The sequence below is a fragment of the Monodelphis domestica genome, chromosome 1, assembly GCF_027887165.1.
Source record: "Monodelphis domestica isolate mMonDom1 chromosome 1, mMonDom1.pri, whole genome shotgun sequence".
Lineage (NCBI taxonomy): Eukaryota > Metazoa > Chordata > Mammalia > Didelphimorphia > Didelphidae > Monodelphis > Monodelphis domestica.
Window position 1 is genome coordinate 71,942,753 of NC_077227.1, and position 13,274 is coordinate 71,956,026.

A 13,274-nucleotide genomic window follows, 5' to 3' on the forward strand; every position below is an offset into this window, starting at 1 on the left:
GAAAAGAAAGAAGGAAGGAAGGAAGGGAGAAAGGGAAGAGAGAAAAATTGAGAAGAGAAAAGGAAAAAAGGAAAGAAAGAAAGCTAGGGGAAAGAAGAAAAATAACAAGAACAAAAATGGCAGACAGATAGATTAACTATGCTATGTATAAATATAAGCAAAACATTCTTGGCCTATCAAAAAAGTTAGCTGAGGATCAATGGAGCATTTAATATACATATAACAATAAAAATAATTAATGGATCCAAAAGATTAGTACTCTCTGCCATTTTTCTTTCTACTAAAGGGAACTTCTGCTTCAGGCTCATGGTATCAGTGAGTAGGTTTGGAGGAGTCTGTCCTTTAAAGAGAGGAGTTAGGCTCCTTTTCTCACATACTATTTGACTTATTAAACCTCAATTCTTTTGTACCAAAGAAAAGTTCCTCATGTCTGGGGTCTCCCCAAAGGATAAACTAGAACCTTACTATATTCAATGAGCAATATGAATCAGATGTGAGGCAACTCTTTATTTACTACATATAAAAGAAACACATATAATATCCACAGGCACTCCTGACAAAAAAAGTATAAATTGATCATATAATTATTGCTATCCTCTCCTGAGAGACTGCTAATTCAAGGTATGATGGACTTTGTGTATCTACTAAAAAGATAATTTATATTTCACCTTTTTTTTGAGCTGGTCAGAGAATTCAAGTCTTTTGGCAACCCAGACCAGGGATTGAGCTCTTCCCATATTGGTTGTATTCTCTGACTCAGAGACATGCCCTGCCAACAGTTAGCTCTGACCAATGGACCAGGGATCTCTAGACTAAATTCATAAAGTTGTCTCCAAGTCTGGATATTTTCTTCTCAACATGGACTTATGCTCAGAGGAGAAACCCCAAACAGAAGAGACAGTAAGAGCTCAAAATCACCAAGATATCCTCCGTTTCTCCCCCTATATTTTAGTTTACCTATTAGAGTAGTCACCATACTGCAGAATCAGGGAAAAGGAAGCAGCTACCTCTCTTTACCCTTTAAGGAATAGATTCCACTAATTCTTTAACAATTGATAGATAGGAAAAAAGAAAACAAAGGTAAAATGACTTCTTTTTAAAGATCCAGTGGGGTAACAGCTCTTCTCCCTTTGTGGGTATTAAGGTGATCACTTTATCATCATAAGATACAATGTCCCTTTCAAACAAAAGTCAGCATATATGCTACACTCAAAGTAGGCAGAGAACCTGTGTACATGTTCTCTAGGGCTATAATCCAATTTCATCAACTAGTGTTTACTTCAAGTGTTTAGAATGAAATCTGTCTTATTCCCATCCAGCCTCTTGGTAATGTTCTGCCATAAGTAAGTCCTCCACAGGTTGTCCATTCAGTGTGCTTGATTTATCCTGACAATGAGAGGATATTGATGTAGTTACCTTTGATTCATTGTGCTTGCCATGTGACCTGCTCATCTTTTTTTCTCAGACATTTCCCTGAGGAAACTCATGAAGATATTACCTATCATCATCATAATCGTAATCATCGTCATTATGATAACATCATTTCTCTTACAAGTATCAACTTGTATGTACATATCTTTTTTGAATTCATTCAGTCTATGAGTCTCTTGGAATGAAATAACAGGAACCCAATATCAACAACAAATTATCTTTAGATGGCATTTCATGGGTAACAAAATATTTTCCTCCAATAATTCTGAGGAAGATAGGTTCCATTCTTAGTCTAGCATTCTTTTATGATGTTCCTTTGCTATGATTTGCACCGTACTTTTTTACTCTATGAGGATAATATACCTTATTCCTAACTTTTCTATTCTGCCTGTCTTTAACATTTTTTTTCAAATCTCTTTTTTGTAGTCTGAAAATGTATGTTCCAGTTTTAGACCTTTGACTAATATTGATGAAATTGTAGTCAAGTCAATTTACTTTTATAGACCTTGGTTTACTCATCTGAAAAAATGAGAGGTTGGCTTAGATCACCCCTAAGGTTCCTTCCAGCTCTAAATTTATGATCTCATGAAATCCTTATGTCATTTCTTGAATCCCACATTTTAGGAGCAGAGCAAGGAATGGAATTTCCAAAGATTTCAGACCCAGGCCCAAGAGGTGGGGAGCAGATTGGAAATTTTCCCAGAAAAGAGAAGGAATTGCTGCCCGCCTCAACATATTGTACACTGGGGTCTCCAAAAGGAGTCACCTCTTCACTTTACTTCCCTGCTGTCTCCTGGGGCTGCATGTTAGAGATAACTCTATGCACACATTTGACATAACACATTTCCTGGGGTGAGGAGAACAGTTTCTCACATTTTTCCTGACAGAACTGGCAGGCTCTGCTTGGCTAGAATTGCAGAGTGGAGTTAATTAGCGACTAACTCTATTGTCAACCCAACTCTATGGGAAACAAAGAAGACAGTAAATAGTCTTCCACCAGAAGTATAGGGAGCCCTGAACTAGAGAAGGGTTTGCCCTGCCTTTAATTGAATCAGGATAGCAGCAGATGGAAGACTGAAGACCTCCAGGGTACATCTGGTTGGGGGAAAGGAGGAGGGAGAAAAGAAAAAATCAAGCCTGCAGCTTCCTAGGACAGGAAATCCTGATTATCCAATATGTGAGTCTGAATTCAAAAAATTCAGAGGCTGCACTTCTGAAAATAGGTGGACATACCCTTCACTGAATCTGAGTGAATGAAAAAGAATGCATCCTATCTGCTACCCTGGTAGTAAAGCATTGGAATGACTTTGCTCAGTCCCTCTGTTCACTAGTTCTACTGGATTCATTGGAGAAGGAAAGGACAAACCACTCCAATATCCCTGCCAAGAAAACCCCATGGTTAGCTATGGTACACAGAGTCATGAAGAGAAGGCCACAACTGAATGACTGAACAAAAACAACAAATCTGTTGTTTAGGTTGGGAATATAATATATCCTTGCCCAGGGAGTTCTCTGAGAACTTGATCCAAGATTCAAGATCCAAGAGATCCTTGATTTCTCACCATGACTTTCAGAATCTGATATTGTTTGCAGCTTGGGTTCTGTTCCCATACAAGGATTATAGACTTAAAGCATATAAAAGGCACCTGGAATGTTTCCCAGAAAGGAGAAGGGGGGATTGCTGTCCCCCAACATATGGTACACTGGGATCTTCAAAAGGAGTCTTTAGGTCTTTGACTAATACTGATGAAACTGTGGTCAAATCTCTTCACCTTTTTAGATTTTAGTTTGCTCATCTAAAAATATGAGGGGGTAGAATCTGGAACTGGTCTGGAATTTTGTCTACATGGAAACAGAAAATAGGTTAGAAGGGCTCTAGTTTAATTCCCTTATTTTACAGATGAGGAAACTGAGGTATAGAGAGATTAAATGACTTGTCCAAAGTATAATTTCATTGGTATAGATAACCAGTGTACTCCCAGTGAGTAAACTCTCTCCATTAGCTTCTTTAGTAACCTGCTCTGGAACTTAAAGCTTTAGAGAGTAGACTGAAGTATTGAGAAATCAAATTACTCTCCCAGGGTCACAGTTTATGTCAGAGGCAGAACTAGAACCAAAGTCCTTTCTGATTAAAGACGGTGTGATATCCAGTCCACCATGCTGCTTTTGGTACATTTGAAGTTTATGTAACTTTTTATGAGCATCCCCCATTTATTGGTCAAGGGAGATGGTAGATTGGAGCAGGGTCAGCTCCTCCAACTAGTCCTAATCCAATCGAAGAGAAATTTATTAAGTTCCAAGAGTTATGAAGAGGGAGAATACTTTCCAGGGTTGCGGAGGGCATAGTCCCATTGTACTCTGCCCTTCCTTTGATCTCACCTGGAATGCTGTGTTCAGTTCTGAGAATCTGTTTAAAAAAAAACACATTGATAAAGCACCCAGAGAAGGGCAACCAGGATAGTAGAGAGCCTTGTGTGCATGACATATGAGTACTGGTTGAATGAACTAGAGATGTTTAGCCTAAAACAAAGAAGAAGTAGGGGGATCATGATCCTATATCAGGATTTCTTTTTGTCCCAGGTGTCTGAATTAGGAGCAATAGGTGAAATTCGTAAAGAGGCAAAATTAGGTGTGCTATCAAGATTAGACCTAAAGGATAAGTCTACCAGCTTGGATTCACTAGCAAAATGGTTATAACTAATTTGCAAACTGACCCTTTTCAATTTTTCACATAATTGACTATTCTAGCCAACTGTAACACATTTCAACATCAAGGTTACAACCTCTTTTGAGTTGCTAGGATTAATACCACCACTCTGAGGGGACATACTGGGCACCCTGAGATTTTCACAGCATCTGGAAAGTTGCTCTAAGATGACAAAATTGAAGAAAGAAGGTGGAAGTGATCCTTCCTCAAATCTGGGTTTTCTGTAGGTACATTGGTGCAATGTAGCAACAACTACCAGAAAACTTGTTGATATGATCTTCTACTACTTTTCAGGCCTTAATGCATTATTCATCAAAAAACACCCGACATTTTTTTTCCTTTAAATGATTTCCTTTCTTGTATTTTACCAAAATCTCAGAGGAAACAAAGAAGGAGGAGGAAGAAGAAAAGGAAGAAGATGAAGAGAAGAGAAGGAAGAGAAAAAGGAAGAAAAGGTAGAGGAAGAGAGGAAGGAAGGAAGGAAGGAGGAAGAAAAAGAACAAGAACAAGAAGAACACAAGAAGTACAAGAACAAGAAGAAGAAAGAGCAAGAAGAGAAGAAGAGAAGAAGAAGAAGAAGGAAGAGAAGAAAGAAGAAGAAGAAGAAGAAGAAGAAGAAGAAGAAGAAGAAGAAAGAAGAAGAAAGAAGAAGAAGAAGCATAGAAGAGAAAAGAGAGAAGAAGAAGAGAGAAGTTAGAAGAAGAAGAAGAAGAAGAAGAAGAAGAAGAAGGGAAGAAGGAAGAAGAAGGAAGAAAGGAAGGAGAGAGAAGAAGGAGAAGATGGAGAAGAAGAAGGAGAAAGAAGGAGAAGAAGAAGAAGAAGAAGAAGAAGAAGAGAAGAAGAAGAAGAAGAAGAAGAAGAAGAAAGAAGAAGAAGAAGAAGAAGAAGAAGAAGAAGAGAAGAAGAAGAAGAAGAAGACGAAGAAGAAGAAGAAGAAAGAAGAAGAAGACGAAGAAGAAGAAGAGAGGAAGGAGGAGGAGGAGGAGGAGAGAGAGGAGAGAGGAGGAGGAGGAGGAGGAGGAGGAAGGAGGAGGAGAGGAGGAGGAGAGAGGAGAGAAGGAGGGAGGAGGAAGAGAGAAGGAAGAGAGGAGGAGGAGAGAGGAGGAGGGAGAGAAGAAGAAGAGGAGAAGAAGAAGAAAGAAGAAGAAGAAGAAGAAGAAGAAGAAGAAGAAGAAGAGAAGAAGAAGAAGAAGAAGAAGAAGAAGAAGAAGAAGAAGAAGAAGAAGAAGAAGAAGAAGAAGAAGAAGAAGAAGAAGAAGAAGAAGAAGAAGAAGAAGAAGAAGAAGAAGAAGAAGAAGAAGGAGAAGAAGGAGAAGAAGGAGAAGAAGAAGGAGAAGAAGGAGAAGGAGAAGAAGACTAGGAACAAGAAGAACCAAAACAAGCATAAGAACAAGAACAAGAAGGTGGAGGAGGAGGACTAGGGGAGAAGGAGGAGGAGGACAAAGAAGAATGAGACCTAGATTTTTGAACATAGCCAATGTGTGAATTTATTTCCCCTACATAAGCATATTTGTTGTAATTTAATACATATTTGTAAAAAAACATTATTGTTATGTTACATGTTGTATATAAAAATAAATTTAAAAAATTTAAATCTTCCTCAAAACAAAAACAAAACAAAACAAAACCAAAAATGTTCTGGTCTGAGACCCAGGAGTTCTAAATTTTGTTCCTAGCTATAAAGCCAAGTTCATGATGACAGTTTGGACAAGTCATTTTGCTTCTCTTGCCTCAGCTCCTAATTTGTAAAATAAGAGATTTTTCAATCATGTTGGCCTTGGTCCTCTTCAATTCTAACATTCTATATTAAGAATAATGATAAGCATTGGACTTGTGATTTCATTAAAATAGGAAACTCTCAGATGAGAAAACTCCCTCAAACAATGTAGATTGGCATCTTCCCTTCAATTTATGGCCTTGAAGAGTTGCCCAGAACAGAGGTAACATATATATATATATACATGGCCCAGTGGCCACATGCAGACCACAAAACTCCCAAGTGTGGACCTGAATCAAATAAAAAGATAAAAAAAATTACAATAGCATTATTTTTTAAAACTAAGTCAATATGTGGCCCCCAAGCATACTTACGTATAGAATAGTGGGCTCTTTTTCTATTTGAATTTGACATCACAGACCTAGCATACTAAGAGGATGAGTAATTTGCCCAAGGATACACAGCAACAATATCCAAAAATGAGACTTGAATCTAGATCTTTCTGCTCTAAGGCCAGTTCTTTAACCATTCTACTACATTACTTCTCCACATTCTGTGAATCTAATTCTGTGATGAGAGCCAAATCCATGTGTCTGGGAAATGAATTGGACAGTTCAGATTTGTGGCCTTAGGGAGTATTGGCAAGGGAAGAAATGGGGCTGGGAAGTGCTAGGACCAAGAAGAAAGAAAGAATAAAGTTTCATAGGAGGTTGGAGAAGTGAGGGGTGGTGTTTGCAGTTGTCAGAATCTGTCTGGGTTTGGGTGCATAGAAATAAAGAAATCTAGCCAATCTTTTTGGCTCTTGGAAATGCATAAAATGGAACTCACTTATTTTTCTCTTCCCTTTTTCACTCACCTCCCCCCAAAATGAATCATGCACCTGGTCTGGCATAATTTCCCCACTTTGGCTCTGTCTATATGATCCAAAACACCCCTGGAAAACTGCTAACCAGTATTTTCAGCTTGGACAAAATTTACCACTGACACATTCAAGGATATAAAGATTAGCCTAACAGAATAGATTATAAAATATCAAACTTGCATGAACCTCAAAGACCATCTGGTTCAATCCTCTCATTTTATAGATAAGGAATCTGAGATTAGGAAAGGTGAGCTTGTCCAAGATTATACAAGTATTAAATGTGAGAACCCATCTCCTCTGATTCTGAATCCACTACTCTCCACTGCCCAATGGTAGCATGTGAAATGAAAAGATCTGAATGTCTTTGGGAAACAACAAAGTTCAAGAGATTCTCCATTGTTCCCTAAACCAAAGTATCTCTTCCCAAAAGGGAGGGAAATTGGAAAACTAACAATAAGCAATAACCATCCATAAACTCTATGAGAATAACAACCTATATTTATATACTAGTTCACTGTTGTATTTTCCTTATAACTACCTCAAAAAGTAGGTAGTGCAGGTACTCAATCTCACTTTACAAATGAAGGAACTGAGGATTAGAGAGGCAAAAATATTTTTTCAGAAGACACAAAACTTAGAAGTGCCTGAGGCAAACTCATTCATCTAATTCCAAAGATAGAGTTCCTTCCAGTCCATCATTTGGGTCTCTCTCTATTGTGTGATTCTGGGGAAGTCAATTACTTTGTCTATGCCTCTGCTGTGCCATTTGTAAGATTCAATTCAATTGTTGTTATTCAGTTATTTTAATTATTTCTGACTCTCCATGACCCCACTTGTGGTTTTCTTAGTAAAGATACTTGAGTGGTTTGACATTTTCTTTTCCAGCTCATTTTACCAATGAGGAAACTGAGGCAAACAGTGTTAAATGACTTACTTAGGATCACTTTGCTAGTAAATGTCTGAGACCAGATTTGAACTCAGGAAGAGAAATCTTCCAGACTTCAGGCCTGGCACTTTATTCACTGTACCACCTAGTTGTAGTTTATTAATGCTAGTTTAATAAGTGACTACTATGTACCAGGCCCTGTGTGCTAGGTACTATGTACCTAGGATAGCTCCTAGAAATATGAAGATAAAAGAACACAGTCCCTGCCCTCAAGGAGTTCATATTTTATTGGAGGGAAACAATTCATATGAATACAAATTCAATATATAAACAAAATGGTGCCTGGAGGGAGGACACAGATCTAATATTGATAGTAAAGTCAGCCACCATTTTGTTGACTGCCTGTTATAGGGGCAAAGCATCAGTATCCAATAAAAAAAATTAGAAGAATGACCAAAAAAAAACCCCACTATTTAAAGGCAATTTGTTAACTATAGAATGGATATACCATGGGGTACAATGGGAAAGTAGAGTCGAATGGGATAGGAACATTAGTAAGATAAGAGAATGGACTTGATGACTTCTAATGTCCCTTTGAGGTCTGAGTGGTCCCAAGCCATGATTCATGGAAGGGGTGGGGGGTTATCTAATTAAGTGTCACTCTTTGTCAGATGACTTTCAGGGATCTTGAGGCAGGCATGCAATTTAATGCTGTTGCTACTGCCCTGTAAAGCCCATGAGGGAGCGGCAGGCCTTCTGAGCCTAGAATATATGTTGGCATTGACGCCATGGTGGATTGAGGTTTACTTGGAATCTGGCTGTGAGAAATGAACTGTGGAAGGCTCTTTATTTCCTTTGCTGCCTGTTCCTGGGGCCCACGTAGGTATTTATTTTATTGGGCAGTCAGCACCTTGGGGCTACGTGTATTTTGGGATTAATAACTTCTTCTTAGTAGCATTGCCCTAACTAGCCTAGGAACTGAAAGGCAGTGAGTCTGACTCTCATGTCCCATGGCATTGCCAAGCCAAGGCCATTTCGTTTGGCCTCCTCCAGGACATCTGTCCTGGCCAGTTGTGGTGACTTCCATAATCCAGGCACTGACAACCAGAGGGAAGGCAAACACTCCAGGGGAAGTAACCTTCTAATGCACCTTGTTTACAAGACTTTTGGAAAATCAAAGTCAGCCATTCATTGCTTCCTGTTGGGTAAACACAGACACCAGCTAGACTCCACAACCCCCAGCCCTCGGAGAGTGGTGCCTGCAAGATTTAACATGAGGACTTTGGCTGTTGATTTGAAGCACATTTCTTGGAGATTGAATTGAGACTGTCACATCCCCATTTAACTACACCATAAATCAAGGAGAGTTAATTACATGGAGTACGTGAACACACTTTGGCTGAGCCCCTCAGTACACATAATCCAATCCAAGTCAGCCAATCTTTATTAAGCACCTACCCCAGGCAAGGCACTCTTCTGGACTCTGGGGAAACAAAGGCAAAAAACAATCCTATTTCTGCCTTCAAGGAGCTTATAATCTAATTGGGGAATATGCCATGTGCACAGATCAGTGTGATACATCAGTAGAAGTCAGTGAGACCAGAGAAAAGATGCAAAATGCATGAAATCTGAGGAGGGAGCTATCACTCTCGATGGCAAGAAATGGAGAAGGACTTATAAGCCTAGACAGAGTGCATTCTAGGTTCAGGGAATAGAAGAAAAAAGGCAGATTAAGATCAGGGAGCAGAAACCAGGCCAGTTTGGCTGGCATATAGTATATATATATGAATGGAATCAAGTTAAATAAGGCAGAAAAGGGATGTTGGGATCAGATTATAAAGTCTTTTAAATGCCAAGCTAAGGAGATTTATCCCACAAACACTGCAGAGCTACTGTAGTCAGGGGGCTGAAATGGTCGGCTCTATATATTAGGCAAATTATTTTGGCAGCTATGCCATTAGAGAAGGGAGAAGTCATTTAGGAGACTATTAGGGTAGTCTAGACCTGAAGTAATTAGCAAAGAAGAAGGTATACATGTAGGATATTATATAATATGCATTCAATGGGACTTGGGGTTGATTGGATTTAGGTTTTAAGGGAGAGGGAAAAAATGTAATTAGGGTTCACCAAGTATGGTGGACAGAGCACTGGACTTGGAATCAGGAAGATCAGAATTCAAATCAGTACTTAGAAATGTACTAGTTGTGTAATCCTGGACTAGTCACTTAACCTCTATTTGCTTGAGTTTTTCTATAAAATGAGGCTAATAATAGCTCTAACCTCCCAGGGTTTTTGTGAAAGTCAAATGAGATGATATTGTAAAATATGCCACAAACCATAAAGTGCTATGTGAAAGCTAGCTAGTTATCATCATCACCATATACAACACATATATATATATGAAACATTAATTATTATAATGATGATATCAATTGAAAATTCAGGTCAAAGTGACAGGAAAGATAATGACATCCATACAAGGAAGTAGGCAATAAGGAAAGAATTTACGGGGAAGATGATCAGTTCCATTTTGAATGAGTTTGAGTTTTTAAAGAGACATTCAAATAGAACTGTCCAGCAAGTTTTTGAAAATGTAGGACTGAAGCTCAGGGAAGAGACTGGGTTCAGATATATCAACTGAAACCATAGATGAGATCACTGAAACCACAGTAACATACGATCATTAAGGAAGAGGAGGCAGTATAGAGAGACTATGACTGAGCCATGAAGTACACTCAATCTAGGCACAAGAGAAGAAACATGACTCGGGGAAGGAGATTGAAAAGGAGTAATCAGGTAGGTAGATCGAAGACTGGGAGAGAATACTTCTCTAGAATCCAAAGGGGAGGAGAGAGTATTCAGAAAGTGTAGGGGGTAAGGGGAGGGAGAAAAAATCAAAACTGCAGAAAGAGAATGAGTTCTAAGAAGAGATTATTGGATATAGTGATTAAAAGACCATTGGTGACCTTTGCGAATGTTGTTTCAGTAGAATGTTTGAATTAGAAACCATACTGCAGAAGAGCTTATAGATTTTAAGGTGAAACTCCAAAACTTGAGACTCCTGGTTTTTGTCCTTTTATTGAAGGCATAAAAATATTCAAGCTCTTCAAGGGCTTACAACAAAAGGCCAAGAGTTTAGGGCTAAGGGAACCCTCTTTCAGGCTGTCATCCTTCATTAGTCCTAAATCTCATGGTGCTTTCATTGGGGTTTAAATGGAACTTCTTCACCATATGGCAAAACTCCAAGATAAAGACCCAGTTGGTCCTAGGCTAGTTACATCTTTCTTTTTTAAACTCTTACATTCTATCTTAGAATCAATACCAAGCATCAGTTCCAAGACAGAAGGCAGTAAGGGCTAGGCAACTGGGATTAAACAACTTGCCCAGGATCGCACAGTTACTAGTTATAGCTTTGTGTTCCCAGACATTTTAAAAATTAAGTTTAACTTAAGGCCCATCGCTTTGACACCCAAAGGTCTCTAGTATCATTGTGTTTTGATTAAACTGAAGCTGAATTTTTTTTTTTAATTTGAATCTGAATTTTCTTGTTCTCTAGTCAGGATGCTTGATCAGCCTCTGCAAACAGGTTGATTTCCTGGAAGAATGGGAAGGGACTTGGTCTGAATCAAAGAACAACTATAGAATCATAGATATAGTCCTGGTTTCTAAAATTAACTTTTCTAACCCATTCATTTGTGGCCTAGAGACATGAAGAGATTAGACCAAGATCATGAAGATAATATGGAAAAGAAATGGGAATTGAAATTTACTAAGTACTTTGCCACCAAATTCATTGCTCTCTCTACTAAGCCACATTGCCTTTCTAACTGAGATTTAGGATGCCTACGTTTCATTCTTGGTTCTGCTTCTAATTTGCTGTGTGACTTTGTACAGGTTACCTTATCTCTTCCCTGGGTTTTAGCTGTTCCATGAAGGGATTGGATAATGGAATCATGGGATCTTGCTGGATTGAAAGCTGGATAGGACCTCAGTGTTCATATTTTATTTTATAAATTAGGTAATTGAGGGTTAAATTAGTTCCCCAAGGACTTACAGGTAAGTAGACTTAGAATTTGACAAAAATACTGCTCTTTCTACCATGCCATACAAGTGACACTTTGAACTCAATATTTGACCTGATATGTAATCATTGGGTTACATATGAACTGCCAGCAAGGGGCTGGCCAAATTAAACTGGACCACAGGAAATGTTACCCCAATTGTCCCCTTTACAATTCTGCTTCCTAAACCATGTTCTATCCATTCCTGCCCCCCCCCCCGCCTCCACTTTATTCAATGTTTCTTCTTCCTTACAGCTCATTTGTGTTTTTCATCTACTTCTAATTTCTATCCAAGACTCATCTCCTGGAAGACTTCTTGTAGTATTCTGAGTTCCCTATTGTACTCTGCTGGTATGTAGTAACTAATTAATTTACACTTGCTGTTAGGCTGCTTTGTATGTTTTTCAATCATTTCACATGTATGTGCCCTCCTGTCGCTTGGACTACTTAGTATGCTAAGGAAACAACAATTCCATTTCTTTTTTTTTAACCTCCTAAGGAATTTGGCATACTTCGTTTTCTACACAGAACAGAAACTCAGTTAAGTGATGTTTCTTGAGAGAGAAAAATGTGAAGCAGAAAGAACAAGAGACTTGGGGTCAGTAGAACAGAGTTCAGATCTTGGCTCTGATACTAACTGGAGAAATCCATGCAAGACCAGGGGCAAGTCATTTTATTTCTGCAAGTTTTCTGTTTCCTAAAAAATCTGGCTTCACAAGTTCAGGATTAGAGAGGTATGGCTAGATAATAGTCTATCTAAGAAGATTTGAAAGTTTTGGTGGACTATAAGCTTAACAGGAGCCAAAAGTGTGATATGGAGGCCAAAAAAGCTACATTAACAGTGGTATGGTGTTTGGGATCAGAAAAATGTTTTTTTGGACTCTTTCTTGATTGTTTCACATAATTCACAACTCCAGTTGTATGTTTAGATGTTTGGTTCTTGGCCCTACATGAGAGAGAGAGAGAGAGAGAGAGAGAGAGAGAGAGAGAGAGAGAGAGAGAGAGAGAGAGAGAGAGAGAGGGAGACTGAGACAGACATTAGACACAGGGAGAGAAACAGAGGGGAAGGGAACAGACAAACAAAAAGAAAGACAGAATGGAAAGGAGAAAAGGATAGAAAGATAGAAGGAGAGGGGGAGAGACAGAAACAGAGTGAGAGAGAAAGACAGACAGAGAAAAGGAGGGAGGAGAGGAGACAGAGAGAGGAAGAGATAGAGATAAAATGAGATAGAGGTAATAATGGGCAATATTAGGACAAGTAGAAGGAAATGAGATAAAGTTATGTTCAAAGAAGAATTAGAGAAGCCATGGTAACTGTATTAAAGTATGTATATAAAGATGAAACAGATTTGTTCTTTGTTCTAAGAATTAGGTTCAATGAGGCAAATTTAAGTTTGATATAAAAAGTAATAGTCTAACAATTAAAGCTGTCCAAAAGCAGAATGAATCAATTCTGAAGTGAGGGAGTTCCCCTTACTGGAGGTTTACAAGCCAAAACTGGATAAACAATTATCAAGAGTGTGGTAGAAAGGATTCTTTTTTAGGTCTAGATTGGACTAGATAGCTCTGAGGTCCCTTCCCACTTTGAGATACTGTAATATGGTGAATAA